Raw genomic sequence first — 18,105 nt, forward strand, 5'->3', positions numbered from 1 at the left:
TGAACTCCGATTTCTCCAGTTTCCTCATTTCCCCTCCCCCCACCTTGTCTCAGTCCCAACCCTCGAACCCAGCACCACCTTCCTAAACTGCAATCTTCTTCTTGACCTCTCTGCCCCCACCCCCCACTCCGGCCTATCACCCTCACCTTAACCTCCTTCCACCTATCGCATTTCCAACGCCCCTCCCCCAAGTCCCTCCTCCCTATCTTTTATCTTAGCCTGCTAGACACACTTTCCTCATTCCTGAAGAAGGGCTCATGCCCGAAACGTCGATTCTCCTGCTCCTTGGATGCTGCCTGACCTGCTGCGCTTTTCCAGCAACACATTTTCAGTTCTGATCTCCAGCATCTGCAGTCCTCACTTTCTCCTCCTACTATAGATAGTAGAATATTTTGGTGGAACAAAATTGATAGGCGAAAGGACCTCTTCTGTATTGTACGATTCTGTGACTTTTTGGATTATTAGGTAGTAGGCCGTGTGTAAACCACATGAGTTTTGATTATTATTGAAATTGAAGCACTGAAGTTAGATCATTCATCCAGGAACCTTTGGACTTATTATTGTGATAACATTGAAGAGTGGGACTTCATAGCCTGTGCAATTCCAGGTCAATTAGCAGAGCTATAATCATTATCCTGGCTATGTTGCTGGAAGATTATTTTAAATGCTGATATTGTCAAAGACATATGGATCAAGAAACACTGACAGTAAAATGCAAGAGCCAAGAACGTGGAGTAAGAGGGACAAGAAATAATTAAAACACAGCATGTTAACAAAAAAAAACTTTGTCCCCAAAGTAATAGAATTCAAATTCACACAGCAAAAGGAGACATTAAGTGAAGGTCAGATTTTTTGTTAGAAGCTGAGAGAGATGCTTGCAAAGTACTTCAGCACAGAATATTTTTATTTCCTAGCAACCAATGAAAGCACAGGATTGACCATCTTGCATAAGAAGTAATGAGCAACATATGAAAAGGCAATAATTAAAAGTCAAAGACAAATTAAACAAACCACTATTTATTTTAGAAAATATATTTAAAACACTAGTACAGTACAAGTCTAATTTCAAAGTGAAATGAATCATATCTTCATTTGATAATTTAAAATATTTTTAGACGATGTGAAATTAGAGCAAATAACCGAGGATGCAGCTTTGGTTTCTTGCAATTCACGTGTGAAATATAAAGTACCAGGATTTTTACTCTCAAGAGCTCTGGAGTAAATAGAGGAAAAAGACCATATTGTTGTGCTAATAGCCATAACAAAAGCTACGTTTATTTGCTTCTATTGGTGGAAACATTTGAAATAGAAGGTGGGTTGAAAGCTGATTAGTGAATGTAGAGGACTTTATCCTATCCAACCTTGGTCAGTTAGAACCCAGAGAGGTGAGTCTGAAATCATGGCATTCATTCAAACTGTTTAACAATACAGCAGAAAACTTTCATTGTGGAACAAAGAACTAATTTCTCTCACAGCTTTGTGTCATATAGGACAAAAACTGAATGCATCCTGTTACACATAAGATGAATTAGATAAAGGGAAGATTGGCATCGCCCCAGAGAACCACGGGGCTACTCTCTCATTAAAATGGTAACTTTAACCTGATGGTCACCAAGTTCCAGACAAGGGTAAAGATCAAAAAGGTAGGATCTTCCTGGTGACCCCAGCCATTACAGAAATTGAATCAATATTGATGTCACTTTGAATTGCAAACCATCCATCCAGCCAATTAAGCTAACTGACACTAATTAATGGATAATAGAAGTGGTGAAAGATTTGTATCTTTAACTGCAAGTAAACAAGAATTTCCAAAATTATTTGACCCAAGAAAACAATGCCATTTGTCATTTGAGCCCTGATCATAAAATATAGATGTTCATGTCTGTCATTTATTTTACGATGAATTCCCTACCTCAACTCAGCAATCAGAAAGATAGAGAGGATGCAAGCATACATGAAATATTTTTCTGTGGGAAGGCAAGTCAAACTATTCCAGGTCATTTGTGTACTCCATTCTAAAGTTTTTTTTTTAACAATTAGTAAATCTTTTGTTCTGACTTTGGAATATTAACTTTTATAAACCTCTTTCTACTTTAGATTCCACTTCTGTAACCTCTACTCTAGTTCAGATCAGTAAAATAGAAACATTTAGACTCCTTGCATTTGATATACTCAAAAAAACCCAGAATTAATCAAGTGGCAAACGTCTGGATTCCTATATATGGGGCTATAATATCAGTTTCTGGAACATAGGCCTAGATTTCAAATTGCTACTGTTTTTACAACAATGTTTACCTATTTTTAAAAATAGGTTAACGTAAAAATGGATATTTAGTCCACAAGGTCTATCATATTGTAGTTGATATAGGGAGGGCGACACATTTAGAATTGGCTGCATCCCTGTGCCTACAAATGTTGGTTTGAGAGGAGTAGGCAAACATATTGAGAACTGACAGAATTAGTACATTTTGTTTGAATTATTTGTGGCACCAAGGCCAAAAATAAGAGGAAATCTTTTTCAAAGGGAGCTGGAATAAACATTTAAACAATCACATCATTAAAGCAAAGTGATCAATTGAACAAAGAAAATGTATTGGTAAATAGAAGTAACATCCATTCCAAGGATTCCAGTCCTTGTTTCTTAGCATGCTCAAAGACATAGTAATTATGTGTGTTTGAATGAGAAAGCAGGTTGTGGCGGCATATTACAGTTTCTGCAGCTCACTGCCAACTTACACTCATGTAAATGGGTCAGTGTTTGGAGTATTTGTCTTAATTTCAACTTTAAATGTTTCACTGCAAGCAATCAAGGAGATCTTTCTTTTCTTTTGAAGGAGCAGGGTATGTTTTTATTGTAGTTCTTTGTGAGTTGCATAAAGTCTTGGAAAACAATAAGAAAATAACATTTCTGTTTCATTTTAAACCAGATATATTTCAACAATAGTCTCTTTATCTACATTAGGCTAAATGTAATTGAAGCAAAGAGGAACAATTGATTGGAAAATGAATTAAACCTCTGATTCAGCTATGTTTGCCTTCGTGTTAAAATGTGTGACTGACCATCACACTTGCACTGTTCCATGCGTTAAAACTACCGAAATGCTTTGTACAAAATACACTATCCAAGAAAATCATCAACATCATAGAGTCAAGCCATGAATTTCGCAAATAAGAATGCAATTTTTTAAGTAAATCAGTTCATGATTCTAACGTTAATGTCGTGAAGTGCCGTGCACTTGTTAACAGAATGTTTTAAAGAGAGCTGTGGTTTCTGAAAATACATGAAGAGCAACTAGACGCCTAAGGCAGTAGAGAAATTCACACAAAAAAAGGAATAAGCCTTTACTTCAAAAGGGCAATAATTTATGTTAGGTTCGTGTGATTGAAGTCTTTGAAACAAAGAACTAAGGGTTTTCTCGGTAGAAATGCTCCAGAAAGGTCTGCGGTACTTAACATACAACAATGCTTCAAAATTCGTCTCTGGATTACTACTCAAAACTGGGAAATTGAATTATTGCTTAGTAACCTTGGCATCTTTAAGGCGTTTGTTTGTGAAAACCTTGCCCGTGTTTGCGACTGAAAAAGTTGCTGTTTGTTTCTGAATCTCTGCAAAGGTCTTGTTAGCTTTAAGTTCCCAGTAAATTTGATCAGTACATGAATGTTACGAGTTGGGCACAACCTCTTGCTTGTATTCTTTTGAAATGGTTTGTCATGGCTTTGATAGCCTGAGTGCATGGCTGTTTGTTTTGAACGCAGCACGAATTTGTGTGATCCTTACCCAGAGGCCTTGCTAATCTCTGTATTGTCCCGGTTTTGATGTTATGTGTTGCTGAAGTTAACTGAGTTAACTATCCCGCACCTGCTTTGTGTGAACTGACTTGTTGTCCCACTGTAAACAAAAGAATCTTTTATGATCCAGTAGTTTACTTTGATCTCCATTGCAAAGATTAAAAGAAAAGATTATTTTCATTTTATACATCTTAACACGTACATGATTGCTGGGCTTAGGCTTGTGAGAATAATTTTATTGTCTTTTTACACAAGACTTTTTGTGTACAACTTCATTTATTTTTTATATTTGTCTCCATGGCTCCACAGCATGCATTACGAATCAAGCAATTGCTACCATCAACTCCATTAGAAGCAGATTGTAAAAATCTATACCATGCAATCTTGTACACCTACACAATTATTTTAATTCATTTTCCAGATAGCTAGGACAGAATAAATGGAATCATTCTTACAATCCTTGTAACCAATCAGCTTTCCTGTTCTGCTAGTTACCTTGGTTCCAGTTGGTTAATATTACACACCAGGTTTTGATCTGAGCTCCCGTTTCCCAAATCCCAAGGGCACGTGTTCTATTTGGTGTGTGGGAATTAATTGCACAGACCTTCTGCAGCAGTGTTCCTGTAGTTATCTTGGAAAACTTTGGGGGGGGGGGGGATGCAGAAATCTGTAAATGAGAATAAGGACCTCCATTCTAAAGTTTATTGAATGAATAATGGTAAATAGCCAGATAAATTATCCATTTATCTTGTCCTAAATAAGTTTCACTCAATCATAGATGGTTTGCTTTCATGCTGGAGAATCAGTGTCTGTACTAAGAAGGCAAGACAAATCAGCATTAAGTTCAAGTGCTGCAGTGACGGTATCCCTACCTTTGAGATAGGAGACCCAGGTTCAAGTCCCACCTACTCCAGAGGTTGTGTATAACATTTTTGAACAGGTTGATTAGGGAAAAACATAGAAGACAAAATAGCATTAATTGGGTAAAGATTAAGAAGGACAATGGGTACAGGACTCTACGGTCAAGAAAACTCAACAATGCCTCTTCTTCCTCAGGAGGCTAAGGAAATTTGGCATGTCCATAAAGAATCTTACAAATCTTTATAGATGGACCACAGAAAGCATCCAGCTGCACAACAGTGTGATATGGCAACTAGTCTTCTGAAGACTGCAAAAAAAACTGCAGGAAATCATGAACATAACCCAGTTCTTCATGCAATCCAGTCTCCCATCCATTGACTCGTGTATAGTTCCAGCTGCACTGGGAAAGCCACCAACATAATCAAACACCCTGCCCACCCCAGTTATACTCTCTTCCACCCTCTTCCGTTGGGCAGAAGATATAAAAATTCAAATATATGTACAAACAGATTCAAGAATAGCTTCTTCTTAGCTGTTATCAGAGCTTTCAATGGCCGCTGAAGTGTCAATGTTGATCTCTCTTTGCACTTTCTCAGCAGCTGTAACACTGTATCCTGCACGCTGTTCTGTTACCCTGATGCAATTATTTAGTACGATCTGCCTGTAAAGCATGTTAAGGCAACACTTTTCGCTGTACGTTGGTACACATGACTGTAATAAATCAAATCAAATCACTTCTCATCTAACCTCACATATTTTGGCAGCAGCCTCTTTATATCAGCAAAGAGCTATTCCCAAGCTATGACATCAGTGATATCTTCTAGTTTACTGCTCACCTTTGTATTAGGGAGGTCACAAAGGTTTCGGGTGGAACACGTGCAAAGTTGTAACAATGAGTAGAGTGAAGCATGAAGAAAGAGTGTAGGGATTTTTGCACATTACCAGATAACTAGAGGCCATAGACTGCAACTCTTTTCTTTAAGGAAGGACTTAATGCATTGGAAGCAGATCAGAGAAGATTTATTACTGTAATACTTGGAATGGGGGTTTGTCTTATAGGGAACGGTTGGAAAGGCTAGGCTTCCATCCACTCGAGTTTAGAAGAGTAAGAGATGATTTGATTGAATCATGTGAGATCCTGAGGGGCCTTGACAAGGTGGATGTCAAGAGGATATTTCTTCTTCAGGGATAATCTAGAACAAGAACTCCCTGTTTGAAAATAAATGGGTCGCTCGTTTATGACAAAGATGAGGACATTTTCTTCTTACAGGAGCTTGCCAGTCTTTTGGAATTCTCTTCCTGAAAAGGTGGTGAAAGCAGTGTTTTTGAATATTTTTAAATCAGAGTTGGAGTCTTGATAAGCAATGGAGTGAAATTTTATCTGGAATGGATGAGAATATAAAGTTGAGGTTATAACCAAATCAACCACTAACTTATTAAATGGAAGAACAGGCTTGAGGGGCTAAATGGCCGACTTTTGCTCCTAACTCATGTTCTTATGCATGTACATTGACTTGTGTGTGCCACCATCCTGTCATCCTTCTAAATGTGAAAGGATTTGCTTCCATGATATCCAGTTTGTTTGTGACCACAAGCAGTAGATCACACAGGCGTGTGCCCAGTTGTCTCATAGCATTTGTTGTTTAATCACTGTATATAATCCTATGTGTTATTATATCAGTACCTGGCTGCTCGGCAACAAAGGCTATAGAAGTAGTTTGTGACTGCTGAGAGGACACCTGGACATAACTAGAGAGGTTGAATCATTTGGGAACATTTTGTAATACAGCCATGAATGCTCCTACAGTGTGGCATTTTGGGACAGCACGGTGGCTCAGTGGTTAGCACTGCTACCTCACAGCACCAGGGACCCGGGTTCAATTCCAACCTCTGGCGACTCTCTGTGTGGAGTTTGTACAATCTCCCCGTGTCTGTGTGGGTTCCTCTGGATGCTCCGGTTTCCTCCCACAATCCAAAGATGTGCAGGTCAGGTGAATTGGCCATGCTAAATTGACCATAGTTTTCAGGGATGTATAGGCTAGGTGCATTAGTCAGGAGTAAACGTAGAGGAGTAGGTCTGGGTGGGTTACTCTTCGGAGGATCGGTGTGGACTTGTTGGGCCGAAGGGCCTGTTTCCACATGTAGGGAATCTAATCTAATCTTAAAAAAAACTTTACTAGACAATTCTGTCTTAAAATGTCTCTCTTAATTTAAGTTGAAACATTCTGAATAGGGTGATCATATATAAATTGAACATTGGCTCATGTGATCTATGGCAAAAAAGGGGACTACATTTTTTTAGACATAGAGAAATTACTGTTATGTGGAGAACGAGCAGCCACGACTATGCAGAACAAGATGAACCGGTTTTATGATTAGATTAGATTACTTACAATGTGGAAATAGGTCCTTCGGCCCAACAAGTCCACACCGACCCCCTGAAGCACAAACCACCCATACCCCTATATTTACCCCTTCACCTAACACTACGGGCAATTTACTATGGCCAATTCACCTAACCTGCACATCTTTGGACTGTGGGAACATCTTTGGACTGTGGGAGGAAACCGGAGCACCCGGAGGAAACCCACACAGACACAGGGAGAAGCGTGATGCTTGTAAAAAGTTGCCTTTCTGTTTGAAATGAAACAATTAGGACTTTCAGGACTTTACAAGATTTAAGAAAGAAGGATTCACCAAGGTGGACCTTGCTGGTGAATATCAATGCATATCTATTCAAACAAAATTGAGTGATTTTTCTGAGGACATCAGAAGATTTGACATATGGCAGGAAGAAGTGAAGCTGATGAAAGTTAGAAGTCCTTTGGGACTTAATCCTACATTGCTACTGTTAAGGCCTAGCCAGGATTGGTGTTCTGTTTCCTTTCCTAGTTCAACACCTTCACTGGTGACAGCAAATGTTAAGTTTAGCCAGGTTGGTGGTATGATGAATTGTATAGAGCTCAGACTGTCTGAGATTCAACATTGAGTAAATGCCTGCCAGGTTTCTTTAGTTGACAGTAAATGACTCATTTATTACTGATGCAAACTTAAAGATAAATATGAAGATTATTTATACCAGTTTGGATCTTTTTTATTTCATGGAATGTGGTCACTGCTGACAAGGCCAGAATTTGTTGTCCATCTGTAATTGCCTTTGAATTGAATGACTTTTTAGGCCATTTAAGAAGGCATTTAAGAGCCAACCACATTGATGTGAGTCAAGTGTGGGCCAGATTAGTTAAAGACAGGAGTTTTTCTCTAAAGAACTTTAGTGAACCATTGGGCTTTTACATAATCAATGATTACTTGTTATCATGGTCACTATTGCTCAGACTAGTTAAGTATATATTGTATACAAGGTTTGTGAAGGTTTGTAACTCAGGTTGAGGTTTAGGGTGTAGGTTTGCTCGCTGAGCTGTAGGTTTAATATCCAGACGTTTCATTACCTGGCTAGGTAACATCTTCAGTGGCGACCTCCAAGTGAAGCGAAGCTGTTGTCTCCTGCTTTCTATTTATATGTTTGTCCTGGATGGGGTTCCTGTGGTTTGTGGTGATGTCATTTCCTGTCCATTTTCTGAGGGGTTGATAGATGGTATCTATATCTATGTGTTTGTTTATGGCATTGTGGTTGGAGTGCCAGGCCTTTAGGAATTCTCTGGCATGTCTTTGCATGCCTGGCCTTTTTGAAAAAAAGCTTAACATATGCCCATGCATGTGGACACACAGATGTAAGAGAAGGAAAAAAACCCTACAGAGTGTCATGGATTGTCCCAAATGGTTATCCAATTCCAAGGTTATTGTCGTACAAGTAGCTGGGATTAGGACAGCTTCCTGAAACTGTCATATTTGGCTGAATTCCATTGTATGCACCTTCGTATCTCCCAACTCAAGCTGGGCACTCTTCTTTTTTTTAATGCTGTTGCATACACTGCTTACTCGCATCTTACATCTTTCTTTATTCCCAGTTCATTCTGTCACTACCCATTTTACATTACACCAACAGTTTACACTGTAATTCTTTTCTCTAACCCCACTCAGTTCAAACTAGTCCTTTATATTTTCAATTCATACAAGTGCTCTCATTCCTTCCCCAGTCTGTTGTGTCATTATTCTTGCTAGTTTCTTCAGTTGTGCTGACACTTTCCTGTCAACTCACATTCTGACTTCTCTTTCATGCCTAGTTCAATCTGACACAATCCCTTTTACATTTTCTGTGTATCAACTTGAGCTAAAAAGGTGAAGAGCACCAATGTGAAATGAAGAGAGGGTTGACAGGGTAAAGTTACCAGCATAATGTAAATGACTAGGATGATCATACTGTTCATGTCATGATCCCTCAGATCATGCCTAAACTTCCATCCCTTGCAGTTCATCCAGCTATTCTTCTACTTTAGCCTCTGAATTCAAGTTAGCACTTTTTCCTGCATTTTGTTATTTCACATTGGTACTCTTAGGTGTTTCCTGCAACATCCTCCACTCATCCCCCTCCCGACCCCTACTCCATTCACCACTACTCACATTTTATACCTGTTCAGGATACTGTTCTGTGGCATAGGAATTTGTACCCATGGCAGAATGCTGATCTCACTAAATGATCATAAGACTTCCCCACCACAACTCTGTTTGTACATGAAATGGTCAGTCTGCTTGCATGTTTTGATGTGTTGAAAAAGAAATCAGCTGGAATGTGAATTCCTTTGGAGATTTGCTCTTTTATTTTACCATAGCAAGAGCTGCACAATGTCTAAGGTTTCTACTGATTTTATGCGGTTTCCAAGGCTCTTTTGTTAAGACCATTTCCCTCTTGCTCCTTATTGTGTTACTAGGATCATGCATGCTGTCTTCCCTCTCCCTGTTGGCATACTCCATGACTGTTTCCCCTTGCAAATACCTTCTGTATCTACAATGTAGACAACTCGCATGGCTTTTAGTTCGAGACTTTTTCTACATGCACTCATCTGCCAGCTCAGGTAATTCAATTGCACATGAACTTTTCTCTTGGTTATTTTGTTGCCTTATATTACAATTTAATGTGTTTCTAGATTGTTTAAAAAACAGTAAAAATAGTATTTTTCTGGAATTTTTTTGTCAAACAATCTGTACATCTCTATGGTTCACAATGACTTTATCAGATAGGTGTAGGGTAGAGCTTGAAATGACATGATTTTTCACCCTTAAACTGGTCAAGTAGTGACTTTAGTTGCATGCATTATTTTGTAGCTGTGCAACATAATGGCAAATGGTTCACGAAGTGTTCATAAAACATGGATACTTAGTAGAAATCATATCATCAAACAGATTGGAATTGTTAATATGAAGATTAATTTTCTGATTTGATAATTCTGGTGGGAAGCCTCATTAACTGCAAGCACATTTTGAAAACTCCCTTTGTGCCCTGCAAATTAGAATGCTGAGATGTAGGTGAGGGTCTCCAGCATCGCTGGTCTAGAGACTATCACCTTAAAAACAGCACAGAGACACATCAAAAGTGTGCATAATGCTGATAAAACCACATTGCTGTTTGAGGATTTTGCTTTGGGCAGTAGTATGATTAAATGCCACTGTAATAAAATTCTGAGAGTGATTTTCAACTAGGTTGTCACCTTGTTTATTACAATGTTGAAAATGAGAGGACAACATAAGCTGAATATCCAAGAAATGTCTGCAATTGGGTGCAGGTTTCTAAACAAATGACCTGAAACAGATAGAAGTCTGCTTATAAATACAGATGAAGGCTCTTCATTGATTATATAATAGCATTTTATATTTTCAATGCACCACAAACACTCCTGCCATTTTGTACTTCGAGTTAAACCAAGAGATGTTAAAAGCAATGCTGGATGCAATTTCAAGAATGATGATGCATTTTTGGAGGAATTGTAACAGTTGTTTCTGGCTCACATAATTACTGAAACATTTTTGCCAGCTACTTCATAGGCCTGAGCTTAATTTACTCATGAGGCTTTCAGGTTTTTTACACAGCATTGCCACATTTGACGCTCTCCTCAATTGTTTTTGCATTGGCACCTTTGCGGAATATACAGAAGATTTAAATCACAGCATGGTTGCAATGGACTGTGCCAAGAAAGACATGATATTGATCAATAGTGAAATCCTTTCCATTTTAATCAATGAAAATAGTGGCATGAGACATTTAAACAATTTTACAGTTGTGCTGGTTTTGTCACAAGTCTGGAGTGTTCTTGTGAAGTGTTTGGCTTGTGCATTTCAATTTTCCTGCTTCCCCAAGGTTATAATTAACTAATTTGAATCTTAGTTAATCAATTTCCTACCAGAATTGGTATCACTCTGAACCATAGTTTGGAGTCAGTGTTATTTCCACATATCTGCTGCCCCTGTCCTTTTGGGTTGGAAGTGGTTATAGATTTGGAAGGTGCTGTCTAAAGAATCTTGGTGAACTTCTGCAGTTTATCCTGTAGATTATACACACTGCTGCTTCTGAACATTGGTGGCAGAGGACATAGATGTTTGTGGATGTGAAACCAATCAAGTGGGCTGCTTTGTTCTGGGTGGTATCAAGTTTCTTGAGTGTTGTTGGAGCTGTACTCATCCAGACGTGGGGAGTATTCCATCATACTCCAAATTTGTGCCTTGTAGACAGTGCACAGGCTTTGGGGAGTCAGGACATGAGTTACATGCTCTCACATTTCTAGCCCCTGATCTGCTTTTACTCGTGTATTTAGATGGCAAATCCAGTTCAGTTCCTGGTCAATGGTGATCTTCAGGATTGAGATAGTGGGATGGTAACACCATTGAATGTCAACGGGGATGGTCAGATTGTTCTTACTGGTGATGGTTATTGCCTGGCCTTTGCACGGTGTTTAATGTTACTTGGCACTATTCAGCCCATGCTGGGAATTATCCACGTTATGTTGCATTTGGACTTGAACTGCTTCAGTATCTGAGGAGTTCGAAATGGTTCTAAACATTGTGAAATCATTGGCGAATATCCCCACTTCTGACATTAAGATGGAGGAAAGGTCATTGATGAAGTGGTTGATGATGGTTGGAACTCCTAAGGAGCTCCTGCAGAGATCTCCTGGAGCTGAGATGATTGATTTACAACAACCACACCCATCTTCCTATGTACAGTATGATTCAAACTAGTGGAAAGTTTGCCTCTTGATTCCGATTGCTAGGGCTCCTTGATGCCGCACCCAGTCAAATATGGCCTTGAAGTCAAGGATAGTCTCTTTCACCTCACCTCACCTCTGGAATTCAGCTCTTTTTTCCCATGTTTGAACAAGGCTGTAATGAGGTCAGAAGCTGAGTGGCCCTGGTGGAGCAAAACTGGGCATCAATGAGTAGGTTAATGCTACTGTGGTGGAATTCAAATCTGAGCTTGTAGAACATTACCCTGGGTTACAAATAGTCTAGTTATAATGCCATTAGGCCATCATCTCCTACAGAGAAATTCTATTTCTTTATCCACAGGTACTGCGAAACTGGCTGAGTTTCTCCAGTATTTTCTGTTTTTAGTGAAATATTGACCTTTGTTTCAAAGAGAATGATGTATGAAATTAGGGAGACTTGCTTAAATTAAATTATGCAAGTCTCTCGTCACACAACTCTGGACCCCTCATCTAAAGAAATATATACTGACATTGAGGTAGTCCAGAGAAGGTTCACTAGGTTGATACTAGGTGTGGCGGAGAGGTCGAGTAAATTGGGCCTATCCTCATTGGAATATAGAAGAATGAGAGAAGACCTTAATGGAACATTCAAAATGTTTAGGGAACTTGACAGGGTAGTTGTGGAATAGTTGTTTCCCCTTATAGGAGAGTCTAGGACCAGAGGGCACAGTCTTCGGATAAGGTCATTTAAGATAGAGATAAAGATTTTTTTTTCTCTCAGAGGGCTATTGTTGCTGGATCCTTCAGGTTTTCCAAGGCTGAGATAGGCAGATTTTAAATCAGTAGGGGGATCAAGGGTGATAGGAAAAATGAAGGAACATTGAGTAAAAGATTATCAGATCAGCCATGTCCTCATTGAATGGTAGAGCAGACATGATCTGAATGGCCTATTTCTGCTAATACATCCTCTGGTCTTCCAGCATCGGCAGTTTTTTGCTTTTATGAAAGCAAAAGACTTTATTTGATCATCAGAAATGATGTTTGGTTCTGATGAATAGTTATTGTTACCTATGGATTAACTTACTGGAAATTTTCTATTTAATTTACAATTTCCAGTAAGGCAGCTGCTTTTTATTTCAAGAGCAGTAAGTAGTTGTCTGAGAAGTACAGTAGTTAGTTTTAATTTTGACAGCACCGTACAGTGTTGATGGGGTAGTTATCAGTCATTGAAGTTTTACAGTATTTGAAACGTATATAAACGTATATAGGCAGTTGTCTGACATTTTAGTGTGTAAACTTGAATCTGGATTCAATTCAAGTTAAAATCACAGTGCTATTTCCATTTACATTCTGGAGAAATGTCAAAGCAAAATGTACAGTTAGTGTGATTGTAACATTTTCATTATCCAAGTTAATAACTTTCATGCTTGGAATATGAGATACGTATGCTATTGAGATAAACAATTGCAGAACAGATCAATGACAGGAATATGCTTGACATTTGAGTTTGGGCTGTGAAATAGAAGAGCTTATGGTCGAAAATAGTTGTGTTCTTTCCAGAATCTGATTTAAATTATTTGTAATGTGAGATTTTTTTTGTTTTCTTCTCATATTCCTGAGCATAAGAGATTTTTATGTACATTGTATTGTCTGTAATGTAGAATAAGGAACAGGTGCAGAATTAAACTAAAATTCAGATCCCTGGAGATTGGCATTGAGCAGTAGGACATTGTTTGGAACTTGTGTCCTTTCACCTCTGGGATCAGAATTTGAATCCAGTCCAAACAACAGATGGTATAAAGGCTTTCTTCTAATGGCTGTTAAGATTTATAAGTTAAATTGATGTCATTGCGCTCCGTCTGGTCACTAGAAACCCAAACCCACGGTTTACAGCTGCTTTGTACTTGGCACTAACATTTTCATTTCAGCCTGCAAACAAGGTAGTGTTGAGAAGGCAAGAATGAAATAAATTCTATATACTGCAAAAGCATTTCAGACCATAATATTTGAGAAAACACTGTTCTAAAACACTGTTTAATGCCTACATTTAGTCAATTCTCTACTTTGTCCATTTCTGAAATAATATTAATTTTATTGCATTGCATGATAGAAGTTATAGAATACAAAGTGTTTCTCCATTTCCTCATACTCAATTATTCAGTTTTTAGTGCATAAGTACAAGAAAATATTCAGCAATCCCAACAGTCCATGAATTATGATTTAAATATTCAGTTGCTTTTGCAGAATAATTACTTACGAATGTAATATTCAGAAAATCTAATATATATCTGTTAAATCCTATGTGGTTATCTTCATTAGTAATTATAAAATAGAAACAAGGCTAATGCTTTCTTAATTCCAAGTGAATATTTTTCAAGCTGTAGTGAGGTAATGTATCTCAAGTACAAGAAGATTCAACATCATTCCCCTTATGAAATAATGATATTTGACTTTATTGAGTTTAATTACAATACAAGAAGTCAAAACAACACAATACAAGACACCAGCAAACTTGTTCTGTTTCTTAACCTTTCCCACACCATTCATTCTTTGTGGAAAAGCTCTGAGGCCAACAGGGTGGCATGAGTGACTGGTTACCATGCCAACTGCAACTGGATATGGAGGTGGTGAAACTACTCACTGGAAAGAGATGGATGAGTGATTTTAGCAGAAAGTGTTGTTGAGCTTCTGAGTCCTTGAAGCAGTTGCATGATGTACAAGTTTCTTTACTGCTGATGTAATGTTCAACTAACCCATTATACATATATTATGAAATATCTATGCTTTTGCCTGCAAATTGCTCTGACATTCTATAGTAATGATCAACTGTTTGCAAAATTTGAGAGAATCTAAGAAAGCCATGCATTATTTTTAGAAATTGTGAAAAAGTTTATCTCTAGAGTAAATTGTGTTTATCACTATGTGTAAACCAATTTGAGACCATAATGTAGACATCATATTATCAAGCAATATATCAAGCAATAAATATCTGAGAAAAGAGCAAATATAGCATCTTACAAAAAAAAACACAGAATCTACCACCAAATGTTCTACCACCATAATTTAATGTTATATTTCAAGTTAGAATTTATTACCACCGTGTAACCTGTTACTTCACGTCCAGATCTTTGTAATGCAGATTGTATACAACTGTGATATTAACTTGTAATTAAGGAATTTTATTTATGTAATTCTATTTGTTTTTTGGTTTGTCAGAAATTCTGGTCAGTTAGACTGTAGTGATTGTGATGAGGTCAGCCAGATGGACCTCATAGAATATGAGTTCCCTGATTGGACCAGATTAACAGCCCTAATCAGGCAGTCTTGGCTGACAGATAAGAACAGGAGTGTCAGACATCTTGTTCAGTCTGAGAGCTGGCTCTGAGTGAGTTGGATCAGTTTAAAGGGCTCTCTACTGTCAATAAAGAGTGACTTGGTGACGGGATGCTGGCCCCTCTGTGGAGTTATTTCATAGACAATCTTTTCTCCAGTTTTTATTAGTTAATATCTGCGACAACCCAGGAGATGCTGTACAAAAGTGGTCAAAGTGACTCATGTTTCCCCATTGGTAAAGAATTTGGCCTCAACATCTCCAAATAATTACACAACTGAGATTGACTGCCAATTCTCTTTAAAGGTGCAGGTTGTATCTCCATTAAAGTTCCATGGCTAGCAATTATTATTAAGGATCTCTACAAAGTGCAAGTTCTCAACAGAAAGTTTGAAAATAAGTAGCAGCAAGGAAGTAGGAAGTATTAAATCCCACACGATTCTGCTACCAACCATTAACCATATGCGTGTTTCCCAGCAGGACACACTATTACTAACTGCTTTTCGGTGAGTTCTGCTGGAGAACACAAATATGGATAAACACAACCTGATTCTCCGTTCAGGCACTGAACCTAGCTGTAATGCAAATTCTGCTATCCAGCTGAGATCAGTAAACTCTGCAAAACAGATTTGAACCAAGCTTATTGTGGTGTGTATGGCAACGTTACACCGAATTTGATAATAACCCATTTGGGAAACTTTAAAATATGTTTAATTTTTGTTAAAAAGGTTTATTTATGTAAATTAACCTGGTATTAATTTTCTTATGAGTATACTTTTGCTTTCACACTAAATATTTTTTCAAATAAGTCTGGCAATCTACACATAAATGCATAAACGTTGATAATTTAACATCTCTCTTGAGGGCTGACAATTTTGCTTGCTTGCAGAGAGTTATTTCTGTAATGATTAATTATCATTCTAATAATATTGTTGAAGGACATTTCTTCTACAGGCGTTCAAAAAGTCTTATGTTTTGTCTGTGATCTTATATAACAGTAGAAGCTATATTAAAAACTTGGAATTTCATGTCAACTTTCCCAGTATTAAAGTATTGAATTATCAGAGAAATTAAAGTACAGCAAACCTATGGGGCCAGGGTGTGCCAGTTGATCAAATATTCCGGGTAATCAAGAGGACCACATAATCAATGTAAAAATACACATTAAGTAGAAGAAATGTAATGCAGCGGGTATACACATCACTGTTATACTTTATTTGCAGCTTAAGTCACTTAAATAATAATGTACCTTTGCCTTAAATAAAACTGACTGGCAGAGAATCTTCTCACTCACACCCTGCATTGACTACTGTGACATTTTGGTAGATTACTTTATTTGTGGAGAAAATGAATGAAGTGTTGATATTTCGTGTGACCATTCAGTTGAGCAACAAATATACTTACATTGAGGGAAATAATTTTTTAACAAACTATAATTATTTGACAAAATAAACTTCAGTAAACTACAGATTTTTGCTGATTTATCGAGAGTGCCGGTTCATAAGGTGCCAGTTGAAACAAATTCAGTGTATCTCATTTGACGATGGAAGATGCTGAATTTCATAGTAAGACAAGTCCTTGTAGACCAACTGAAGACATGCTCAAGAAAATTGTAATGAATAGAGCGTTTGTACCGTGTGACTAAATATGAATGCCCTCATGTTACAGCTCACTGGGGTAGCAGCTAGAAATTGAGTCCTGCTATTCCCAATTTTCTAAAGTTCATAAGTATCCCAATTTACCTGATTTAGACCCTTTTTCAATAGAAAGCACAGACCAAGTTTTGACAAGTATTATTATTTGTGAGAGTAATTAGACTCTAGCTTCAGGTAAGCTGTTATAAATTTTCACATATAACACCATTAATCAAAATGCTAATCCCTTTATAAATTCCTCCTGACAAACACACACAGCATCAAACAGGTAGAAAATTAAGTAATTGGGCAGGGGGAAACTAAAAAGACAGTTCAGTAATCATTGTTTCCACGTTCTGTTGTTGAGATGATGCTTATGACAGTCCTGCTAGCCAGCATATTGCTCAGGTGTCGTTCTCTGATGTTTGTACTGGTTGGGAAGAGACAATGTGGCTGGTTCCCTTTTGAGAAGTTAAAGATCACACAACATCAGGTTATAATCCAACAAGGTTTTTTTTGGAAGCACTAGCTTTCAGAGTGCTGCTCCTTCATCAGGTGGTTGTGGAATATAAGATTGTAAGACACAGAATTTATAGCAAAAGTTTACAGTTTGATGTAACTCAAATTGCACATTGAAAATAAACCTGGACTGTTTGTTAAGTCTCTCATCTTTTATAATTACTATGTTGGTTTCAGTTCTTTCATATATAAATCGTAAAACATTTTGAAAAGTTTCATTCTCAAGTGAACTTTAACAGTTGGTGTCATGTCGGCCCAGATAATGCATTGAAGATGTGAGCTACCATGTGTGAGACTGTCTGTGCCACAATGGTCAGACTGATTCTCATCTAAAAAAAAACAGACTTACAAAATCTTACATGGATTCATGCAGTTTTTGAGCAAAGTAAATTGTAATTCTGCAAGTACAAATTCGCTCACAAACTTATACATGTGTGCGTATGTATGTGTGTGTGTTTGGGGGTGTGAATGGACACTGCACAACAATCAACAGATAGTATTCCCTCTCAGCCAGAGAACACTTTAGCGGTCCGGAACATTTGACTTCACACCTTCGGGTGACTGTCCTCAAAGGGGGACTTCGGAACAGGCAACAACAACAACAGCTGAGCAGAGGCTGTTAGCTAAGTTCGGTACCCATGGGGATGGCCTCAACCGGGACCTTGGTTTAATGTCACACTACAGGTGACCCCATTGCACTATACACAGGCAGACAGGCAGACTCACACACGCACACACTCCGCAGACCCTCACTGAAATGCTCACACGTACACTCACAACGCACATATACGTTTGTGGGGTGAATTTGTACTTTCAGAATTACATTTTACTTTCTCAAAAACTGCATGAATCCATGTAAGATTCTGTAAATCTG

At 38.0% G+C, this 18,105-nt stretch overlaps 1 protein-coding gene across 2 annotated transcripts in view; it reads left to right on the top strand.

Annotated features, from left to right (window-relative positions):
* The first annotated feature begins 2,799 nt into the window (after positions 1–2,799).
* The window catches only part of plch1 (phospholipase C, eta 1), a 152,780-nt gene continuing 137,474 nt past the window's right edge, over positions 2,800–18,105 (top strand). Inside the window, exon 1 of one of the 2 annotated variants that reach the window (XM_043702190.1) lies at positions 2,800–2,841. The gene's annotated coding sequence lies outside the window, so the exon portion shown is untranslated. The remainder of the gene's footprint in view (positions 2,842–18,105) is intronic. The other variant, XM_043702189.1, reaches the window with a different exon arrangement.

The sequence above is a fragment of the Chiloscyllium plagiosum genome, chromosome 13 (genome assembly GCF_004010195.1).
Source record: "Chiloscyllium plagiosum isolate BGI_BamShark_2017 chromosome 13, ASM401019v2, whole genome shotgun sequence".
NCBI lineage: Eukaryota > Metazoa > Chordata > Chondrichthyes > Orectolobiformes > Hemiscylliidae > Chiloscyllium > Chiloscyllium plagiosum.